The 9,677-nt window shown below is 49.0% G+C and overlaps 1 protein-coding gene across 1 annotated transcript in view; it reads right to left on the bottom strand.

Annotated features, from left to right (window-relative positions):
* Positions 1–9,333, bottom strand: part of SLC39A14 (solute carrier family 39 member 14) — a 41,133-nt gene extending 31,800 nt beyond the window's left edge. The window contains exon 1 of the mRNA XM_037028932.1: positions 9,173–9,333. The gene's annotated coding sequence lies outside the window, so the exon portion shown is untranslated. The remainder of the gene's footprint in view (positions 1–9,172) is intronic.
* Between the last annotated feature and the right edge of the window lie 344 nt (positions 9,334–9,677).

The following is a 9,677-nucleotide window of genomic DNA, read 5'->3' on the forward strand; positions in this document are numbered from 1 at the left end:
TGGCTATCCTCGTGCATTTATTCTTTCGGGGGGGGACCTCAAATTTTAAATCATCTCCTTAAGTCCCAATACTTCACTTTGGGAATTCATCCCGTGGAAATTATCTGAATGGGGGAATTTGGCTTTAAAAATGTAGGGACGTGAATGCACAATAACAAGCACCTATTGTGCGCCAGGGGAAAATGCAACGAGCACCACAGACAACAGTCCCTACCCCACAGAGCGCGCCATCCCTCCGCTCCCCACAGTGGAACATGCAGTGGGAGGGGTCACCAACGCCAGGTGGCCCCCCAGCCACACCTCTTTGAGAAGAGACAGCAGTTCAGGCTCTGAGTTAGACAGGCCCCAGTGTGAATCCTGAATCTGCACTGACCAGCTTCAAGGCTTGGGTCAAGACCCAACCTCAAAAGGATGTATGTTCCTATTTTAGAAGAAAAAAAGCTACTAACAGTCTCTCCCTCACAGCAATTAAGGAAATTAAATGAGATGCTGAGTATAAACAATAGTGCCTGATGTATAGTAATTGCTCAGCAAATGCTAGTCATCTGGAAGAATGACAAGGAAAGTCGTCCGTGTGTTTACTGAAAAAACAAGTGCTTACGAAACTCTGTATAGCAGTGCACCTTTCTCTAAAATGTGTGCATTTACAGAAAAAGGCTAAAAACTGTATGACACACTGTTAAACCCACTAGTAAGTTTAGTGATTCCTTATCTTTTTATTAATCTGTATTTTCTACAATGAGCACGTAATGCTTTCAGAACAAAGTTCATCTTTGAGCCCGGTTAGAAAAAAGGGAAGGCCTGGCTCTTCCCTTAAAGACCTGCACTTGGATCTGGAGTGGAGTCCAGCACTGACCTGGCTGTCCTAGGGAGAGGGCACCGCCTTGGTTCTTTTGAATCAGACCTTCCTGGGTGAGATCCAGTATCTGTACTGAGATTAACCTCACACTCCTCCAGGGCACTGGTCTGACATTTCAGCGCTGCTGGACTAGACACAGGCCACCTACAACATCCTGTGACCTATCTGAACTCTTTGAAGCCAGCTCCCCCTCTCCGGTGAATCGGCCCAGCCTGCAGGGAAAAGGACACTCATCGCAGAGGCAAGCTGCTGCTGTTGCAGCGTCTGGACCCTAAGGCAGGGCCTCTGAAGCCAGCTTTGTATTTTTACCTACTTGCTTCTCAGATCTGTTTCAATGGGAGGGGAGCAGGCAGCCTGAGGATGGGCCCTGGGCTCAACAGCAGCCAGGCCTGCTTTCTGTCTTAGGTGTGAAAAGTAATCTGCCGTTCCAGTGCAGCTACGAGAACCAGAGTTTACAAAGGCCGCCCCCTAACACCCTGAGTGTGCTGGGTTGGATAACGTCCCCTGAATCCACGTCTGTCCAAGACTGCAGAAGGTGATATTTTTGTAAACAGGGTCTTTACAGATATACGTAATTAGTTATGATACCAATGACTGATATCTTCACATGAGAAAGGAGATTTGGACACTGACACACAGAGGAGAAGACCCTGTGAAGACAAAGGTGGAGATGCAGGGGCAGGGGTGTTGCTGGTACTAGCCAAGGAACACCTGTAGCCACCCACCAGAAGCTGGAAGAAGGGAAGATTCTCCCCTAGAGCTTTTGCCGGGGGGGAAAGCGGGGGGCATGGCCCTGCTGGCACCTTGATTTCGAACTTCTGTCCTCCAGAACTACAAAAGAATAAATTTCTACTGTTTTAAGCCACCAGGTTTGTGCCAGTTTCTTCAGGCAGCCCTAGGAAACTAACACTTTGTGCCAAGATGAAGACCTTGGATCTCACGCTACAGTTGGCAGAATCCTAAGATCACCACCAGTGAACCTCTCCCTCAGAAGTAGGCAGGACCCGTACGTATGACATATGGCTTCTGTCATTACGCTCCTGTGTTACATTATCTAGCAAAAAAGCATTCTGCTAGTGTAAGCCCACCAATTTAGCTGACCTTCAGATAGGGAAATTATCCTGGATGGGCTAGAAATTATCCTGGATGAACCCTCTAAGGGCTCATCAGGTGAACCCTTAGAGGCACAGGCTCCTCTTGGCAAAAGGGATCTAAAGCATGAGAAGGATTCAACTGGGGAGAGAGCAGCAGGTTTTCCAGTATGAAAGCCCAGCAGACACCAATCTGACCAAGCGATCCACGAATCGATGGTCAGCGATGCCCCAATCCAATGCTCCGAAGAGGATGCAACACCGTTTTTGTGACAGTCTTGCCAAAAATGCATGACCTCATTCTACGAAAGAAAGCGAGAGGGACTGTTACAGGTCAGAGGAGACTAAAGATAAACAATAACCGAATGCCATGTGGGACTGTGGATCAGATCTTGGAAGAGAAACAGGATATTCATACAAATATTGGTGAAATTTATTTATTTCTTAATCCTCACCTGAAGATATTTTTATTGATTTTAGAGAGAAACATTGATGTGAGACAGAAACATTGATCATTTGCCTTCCATAGATACCCTGACTAGGGACTGAACCTGCAACCTTTTGGTGTACGAGAAGACGCTCCAACAAACTGAGCAACCCAGCCAGGGCAAAATATTGGTGAAATTTAAATATGGCCTGTGGCTTAGCTAATGTGCCCATGCTGATTTCCTGTTCTTGGTAACTATCCTATGGGTGAGGATAAAAAGGCACTCTGCTACATTTTTTATAATGTTTCTTTAAGCCTAAAATTAGTACAAAATAAAAAGTTTAAAATAAAAGGAAATGGTTGAGTAAATTAAGAGGTTGCTTCAGGGTTGAAGGACCATAGATTTTTTCTCCCATGCTTCTCTATATGCATCTTTACAGTCAGTGTGTATTCACTGGATTACCAGAGACAAGAGGAAGGAACAGGCGGGCTGCTGGTGAACGGGTATTGGTCTGGGGCCATGGAGCTGCTCTGGGTGGGAACAGTTTGGACCCCGAGACACAGGGCTGCTGAACTAGAGCAACAGGTCTTTGATATGGAAACAGACATTCAGAGCCCTTCAGAGTTGCTGGACCCAACCTAAATTTCTTCTTTAAATTTTTTTAAAATTTGTATTTATCTTTACAGGGAGAGGAAGGGAGGGAGAAAAAGAGCAAGAGAAACATCCCCATGTGAGAGAAACATCAACCAACTGCCTCTCACACACCCCAACCAGACACCGACCCACAACCCAGGCATGTGCTCTGACTGGGGATCAAACCCGTGACCTTCGGTTCACAGGCTGGTGTTTAACCCACTGAGCCACACCAGCCAGGGCCCAACCTAAATTTCTAACCACATCACTTGTCCCTCTACCAGCCACTCTGGCCAGGAATTAAGACCACCCTTGTCCCCTTGTCCCAGGAATATACATCTTTATGTCATTCATTAGTCACATAACTCTCGTCAGGACTCCTGTCTTCCTTCTTTCTTTTCCTCCTAGCTTTCAAAGCTTGGCTTAATTCCACCTCCAGGAAGCCTTCCCACACCACTCCTGTCCCCAATGGCCTTACCTTGCTCCAACCTCCTTAAATGTGTCTTGTCTGTCTCACTCAATGGAACGAATGCCCCTAGATAGCATGTAACTTCCCGTGTGTACTCAGCTCACCTCCACATGTGTTTTACAAGCAGCTTCAGAAGAGAGACAGTGTTTTGCGGCCTTCGCAGAGTAGAAGCCGTCTCAGCCGAGCACCACAGGACGGGACGGTGCCCCCAACCCTCCTGCACCTCCCCACCACGCACAGCCCCTCTGTGGCCGAGAGCTAAGGGTTCGCTGACTGGGGGTCCATGGTGCCTGTTCCCCAGACTTTGATGCCACTTCTGCTGGTTTTATGATTACACGTAGGTTCAATAGTAACAGAAAGAGAAAGAAGTTTTGATTCCCACAAAATTAAAGGAAGTGCCGTATGCCTGCAGTGCTGAAACTGTGGCCTGAGACGCATGATGACACCTGGGTCACCAAGGCCTGGTCAGGGGCCTGCAAGGCAAAAGTGGTTTCTATTATTATATTAAGGTGGTAAAAGCTTTCTCATTCTCACTTTTCAGAAGTTACCAGAAGTGTGATGAATATGTGCCACATAGTCTTTTGAGTTTTCTAGAAATTTCTAAGAGAGAAGTTTAGGGTATAAATATATTTTCGTGCAGAGATTAACTCATTTTGTTCTCAGGATTTCAACTAAGTGTTTATCATCAACTTTCCATCATACCTGTTAAAATTCTTTTCATTATCTACCAATAATTATTTTCAAAATCTTGAAGATCTGCAAGAGTGTAAAAACTTTATTTTGGAAGTTATTTTTCATAAAAATGCGCTTTTTTATGCTAATATGCAATGACCTTATTTTTGTTATTTTAAATGAATGAATATATATTTTAAAAGATTATTTTTAGAGAGAGGAGAAGTGAGAGGGAGAGGGGGAGTGAAACATCGATATGAGAGAAACATCGATTTGTGATTGCCTCCTGTACATGCCTTGTCGGGGGACCAAACCCACAGCCCAGGCACGTGCCCTGACCAAGATTTGAACTAGAGACCTTACGCTTTGTGGGATGACACCTAATTAAGCCACACTGGTCAGGGCATTAATAACTATTTTTAAATTTGTTTTAATTTTTAGTATGATAGCCCTGGCTGAGTACCTCAGTGGGTTAGAGCATTGTCCTCGATATACCAAGGTTGGAGGTTCGATCTTGGGTCAGGGCACATAAAAGAATCATCCAATAAATGCATAAATAAGTGGAACAACAAACTGATGTTTCTCTCTCTTTTATTCTTTCTCTAAAATCAATTCAAAAATTTTAAAATAATTTTTAACATGATAAATATCAATAGGTATAGTCACAGAAGCAAAGACAATATTAAGGAATCCTAGGATCAAAAAGCTTAAGAATTGCTCACCTAGAAGGACGTGTCACAGAGGAAAAACAGGACTAAGTTAGGTTTGTGTCTTACAAAAGTAGGGTTCTGCATGTGGGCTGGTTTGCAGCTGTCTGTGGAATTCTCGCTTTATTTATTTAATAAACATTAACAGACACATAAATCCTTTCCCCAGCAATTCCACTTCTGCAATTTCTTCTTCAGTTACATTTACACATGTAAGAAACACCATACGTGCAGTTTTCACTGCACTATAATGACAAGATCCAGGAAACAGCCCGGATGAGGGAGAGAAGGAGGCGACAAAGTTGATTAGAAGCTGACTGTACTTCCACATTCTGGAATCATATGCAGTTATAATGAAAGGATGATAAAAGTACCCTGTGTACAAATATGGAAAGATGTAATATAATTGGTAGGTAAAAATAAGATACGCTAAACAATGTGTCGGAAATGCACACTTGTAGCATTACTAAGACGCTTCACTGAATACTATGTGTGCATTTTTTTAATCCTCACACAGGATATATTTACTGATTTGAGAGAGAGAAGGAAAAATTGATCAATTGTCTCCTGTGTGCACCCCAAAGGGGGACTGAACCTGCAACCTATGGCTGTATGGGATGGTGCTCCAATCAAATAAGCCACCCAGCCAAGGCATGTATGTGACTTTTTAAACTGTTTGTTAGCCTTTTCATCTTTGAGCTATGTGAATATGTGGCCTAGTGAAAAACATGTAATTAAAAAATGAGAAATTAGCCCTGGCTGGTGTGGCTCAGTGGATTGAGCATGGACCTCCAAAGCAAAGGGTCGCAGGTTCGATTCCCAGTCAGGACACATACCTGGGTTGCAGGCCATGCTCCCAGTAGGAGATGCATGAGAGGCAAATACACATTGATGTTTTCTCCCTCTCTTTCTCCCTCCCTTCTCTATAAAATAATAAAAATTTTAAAAAAATGAGAAATTGCAGGTGACACACGTGGTGTGATTTTTATATACAATTTTCAAGTCTCATTAGGAGATGTGGAGACCCAAAGAAAAGGCCTTGGCCCTGAATCAAAGTTTTGGCAAATAAAAATATATGCACATGCTTTAAAGGTAAAATAAATTATTTAAAACACGGATTTTTCTTTTTATCCCCAACTTTGGCTAATGTTTTTTATTAACTACTAATACTAAGTACACTGACCAAGAGCCCCTAGGAACCCCCTAGTAATAAATTCAGGACAGTCACCAAACCCCCGCCTCGCCTGGGCCTGGTGACGGAGAAAGGCAGGAGGCCTGGGAACGCAGTCAGGTCTCCAGTTTCCAAGGCAGGGAATTGGTTTCCCATGGCTGGTCATGCCAGCCAAGCTCCCTCTCAGGCTGACTCTGTAGCTGCCCTTCCTCCCAGCTGGATGGGAGTCCCAAGAGTCCTCAAGGGGCTGTGCCTCTGGATCTCAGCGGTGCCCAATAAAGGGCCCCCTCTGATCGTTACAGTAAGGTTGGGCATGAAGCAGCTGGGGCGTGGAGACCTTGTGGCGAGGCTGCCCTGCTTACCTCCTGGGAGAGCACGAGGCCCCAGGCTGGCAGCAGACTCTGGACTCCTTATCTGCCGGCACTCTGCCAGCCCACCAGTCTCGAGGTCAGAGAAGTCCTCTCTAGACATCTAGTGAGTCCTGGCTGGGGTCCTGTGGCATGACCCTTCCTCATCCACACTCTCTACCCTCCCAGGTCCCCAGGGAGTCTGGAAAGAGGAAGAAGTAGAGGACTTCTCCCAGAGAAGCTTCTGCCCACACTAGGCAACGCCCCCCCACACACACCTTAAATGAGCACAGAGACAACTGGCTCCTTCCTCTTCACATGGTCAAAGAAAAGACTAGGATCATCAGCAATTCCATCATCACTTTTAGGAATCAAAATGGACCCTTTTTTGGTCTTTGCCATCAAGCCTCTTGGCCACTGGCAAGCAAGGTAGCTTAGGATACCCATTAAACTCTTCAGATCCCATTTCTTCCCAAACGCTTGTAAATGGTTGTAAAATGCTTCCCAAAGTCCCTCCAGCTCAACATCCAATAGTCTGTGGTTCTGCAAAATGCCCAAGCATAGCTGTATTCAGGCATCAAGAGCAAACAGGCTGAATTATCCCAGAAGAGTGGGGAGAAGGCCCCAATTCCCAGACATATTCACAGCACTACTAGCACTTAGTTCCCAAGATCCTATAAACACTGGATAAGGATTGAGATTCCTCTTGGAATAGAGTAGGTTGAAGCAAGGAAGGAAAGACGGAGGAGGGAAGGGTGTGAAAACAGAAGCGGTCCAGTGACTGATATATATTGCACTTGCTCACAGTCAGTCCTTCCAGCCTTTTTATCAGCCCCAAAGAGAAGTGTTTCCATTACCCGAAAAAATGAGAGTAGCTCCCCAAACTTAATGGTGGGGGGGGGGGACACAAAAACCTTTTTCCTTTGCCCAGTGAACTTGTGGAACAATCCCGGCAGGCCACAGAACAGAGGCCAACCCAGCTAGTCAGGGAGATGGACCGCCCCGCATCCCACTCCTACAACCCAACCCTCTGTCTCCTTCTGGGACTCCTAAGTCAGCTACTCCACCCAGCAGAGGTTACTGGGATGATGCGGAAGAGGAAGGGGTGGGGAGACCACTACTCCACTCCAGGCACAATCGCAACAGGCTGCAGGGCAGCGGGAACAGGTCCAACTGTGATGGGGCCAGGATTTGAACACAGATTCACCGGGCTCGAAAGCCCGACATTCTCCCGCCATCACCTTTGGCAGAGTGCTGTGCTCTCCGAATTTAGCTGAACACAACACTGAGACTACTGCTGTGCTGCTACCTCATTCTTCACATGTGGATGTCCCCTCTGCCCAACCACAGGTGTGCAGGAGCCGGGCGCAAGCCCTCTCCGCGTTCTGCCCCGGCCAGTGCAGAACCAATCACAGACTGGGGCCTGTGGCATGTACTGAGGGATGAACGACCATACTGAATCATGAAAGTTCTTCTTGCCCAAATGACAGCGCCAGCCACCCGGTGTCTGTTGCTCTCTAGTCAACCTGCAGGTGGATGGCAGGAAGAAGCACTAGTCTATCTCCTGGTTTCCACGCAATTTATGAAACACTCACCTGGGTCTCTAAGAGGAAATAGAGTATGTGGTTTTTAATTCTACCTGCTACAAGTTATGACTCTAGACATTCTTTCTCTTGCTTCACCAAGCTCCTCTCTGTTTTTACGGCCCTTGTTTTAAGAGATAAGGATCAATGGATAAGAGATCAGGGATCTAGGCTGACCTCAGCACTGACCCCTTCCCATGAAAGTAGACAGAGTGAGGAGCTGAGGTGGGACAGTGTGGCCAGGCCAGTCCCCTCTGTGAACAATCACCACTGCCACCCAGCAGCCTCTGCAAGCAGCCTGGGTTTCCTGGCGAGGAGTGACCAAAGGCAAACCCAGGCCCAGGGTGGCTCCCCGGGGAAGAGTCTAGTCAGAGCTGCCCCTGCCCCCACCTCCTCATGCCCCTCACAAACCATGCGCACAGTTCTCTCGAACACCCAGCGCTGGCAGACACTAGATCCTCAAAACTGTAGCCACGATTCAGAGCTGAAGAAATCTTGTTGGCTTACTTGGACCTCAGGATCACATGGCGAACTGCTTGGATGCCTGTTTGGCCCTATTGCCATAACCATCCGAGAGAGGGCAGCCTAACCCGGACGGACCACCTAAGTTGGTCGGTACCGACCAAAAATAGCTAAAAATCCCTGCCCGCGAGGCAAGCTAGGTCGGAGGCAGCTTAGTCCCTCCTTCGCCGTTCTCCATCTCCATACCGGCCAGCAGGAAGATTTGCGTGATTTTTCTTCAATTAGGATGTGGTCTGGCCGAGGTGGGGTGGGGTGAGGTGGGGACTACAGCTGCTGGAAGGCAAAGTCCGGACACGAGTGCCCCATCCCAGCCGCCCCAACAGCTGCCCATCTCCTCCCCACTTTTTCGGTCCTCGAATCGGCGAGCCCCGAGGCTGCAGAGCGGCTTTCCACGTTCTGGGACCTTCTCTGGCTCCCACCTCCAGCACTCTCCAGTTCACTGGACCGCAGCTGCGACCTCCCCTTCCCTCTCTTATAACCTCGTCCTGGCACGTCGGCCAGGTGTCGCCCCCAGGCAGCGTCCGGGCCCGTGTGCCGGTCCTCGGGAGCGGCTCCCCGGTCTGGTCCGAGGTTTCGGGGACTGCGGCCGGGCCCCCACCCCCACCCATACCGGGTGACCCGAGCCCAGAGGCGCGCTGCCGCATCCCTGCCTCTCGGCGCGGCCGGGCCCGCCCGCCCTCCGCTCCTCACCTGAAGCTGGGGCGGACGCCACCGGGCCCGCGCAAACACACTAGCCAGGAGCTGGGGCGCTCTGTAGCGGCGGCGACGACAACGGCTCCGTCCTGGCGTCCGCGCAAGCAGCCTGCTCGCCCTGGCTCCCCGGCCTGCGTCCGTCCCCGCCACGCCGCGCATGCCCGGCTATATACCCTGCGCGTCAGCCTCGCCCCGCCCCCGCCGGCTGCCGCCCCACCCTGCGCTCCCCAGGGCCTGCCACGTGGGGACCTGGCCCGCGGGAGGGCTACGTGCGGGAGCCACCCGCCTGCCCGCAGCGGGCCGGGCTCCGGCCTGCGCCGGGCCTGTCAGGGCGAGCAGCGCCCTGCCGCGCCTCGAGGCCCTGGGCTGAGACCCTCGCTCGCCGAAATCCCAACTCCGTCTGAGCTCCATCGGGGTCATCAACTAAGTGGGAGGCGAACTGCCTTCTTCACTCACGGAGGCCGCACCGTTTTTTTCTTCCTGGGGAAAGAAACCTCCCGTT

The sequence above is a fragment of the Sturnira hondurensis genome, unplaced genomic scaffold (genome assembly GCF_014824575.4).
Source record: "Sturnira hondurensis isolate 20B ecotype Veracruz unplaced genomic scaffold, ASM1482457v3 Scaffold0020119, whole genome shotgun sequence".
NCBI classification, from domain to species: Eukaryota; Metazoa; Chordata; class Mammalia; order Chiroptera; family Phyllostomidae; genus Sturnira; species Sturnira hondurensis.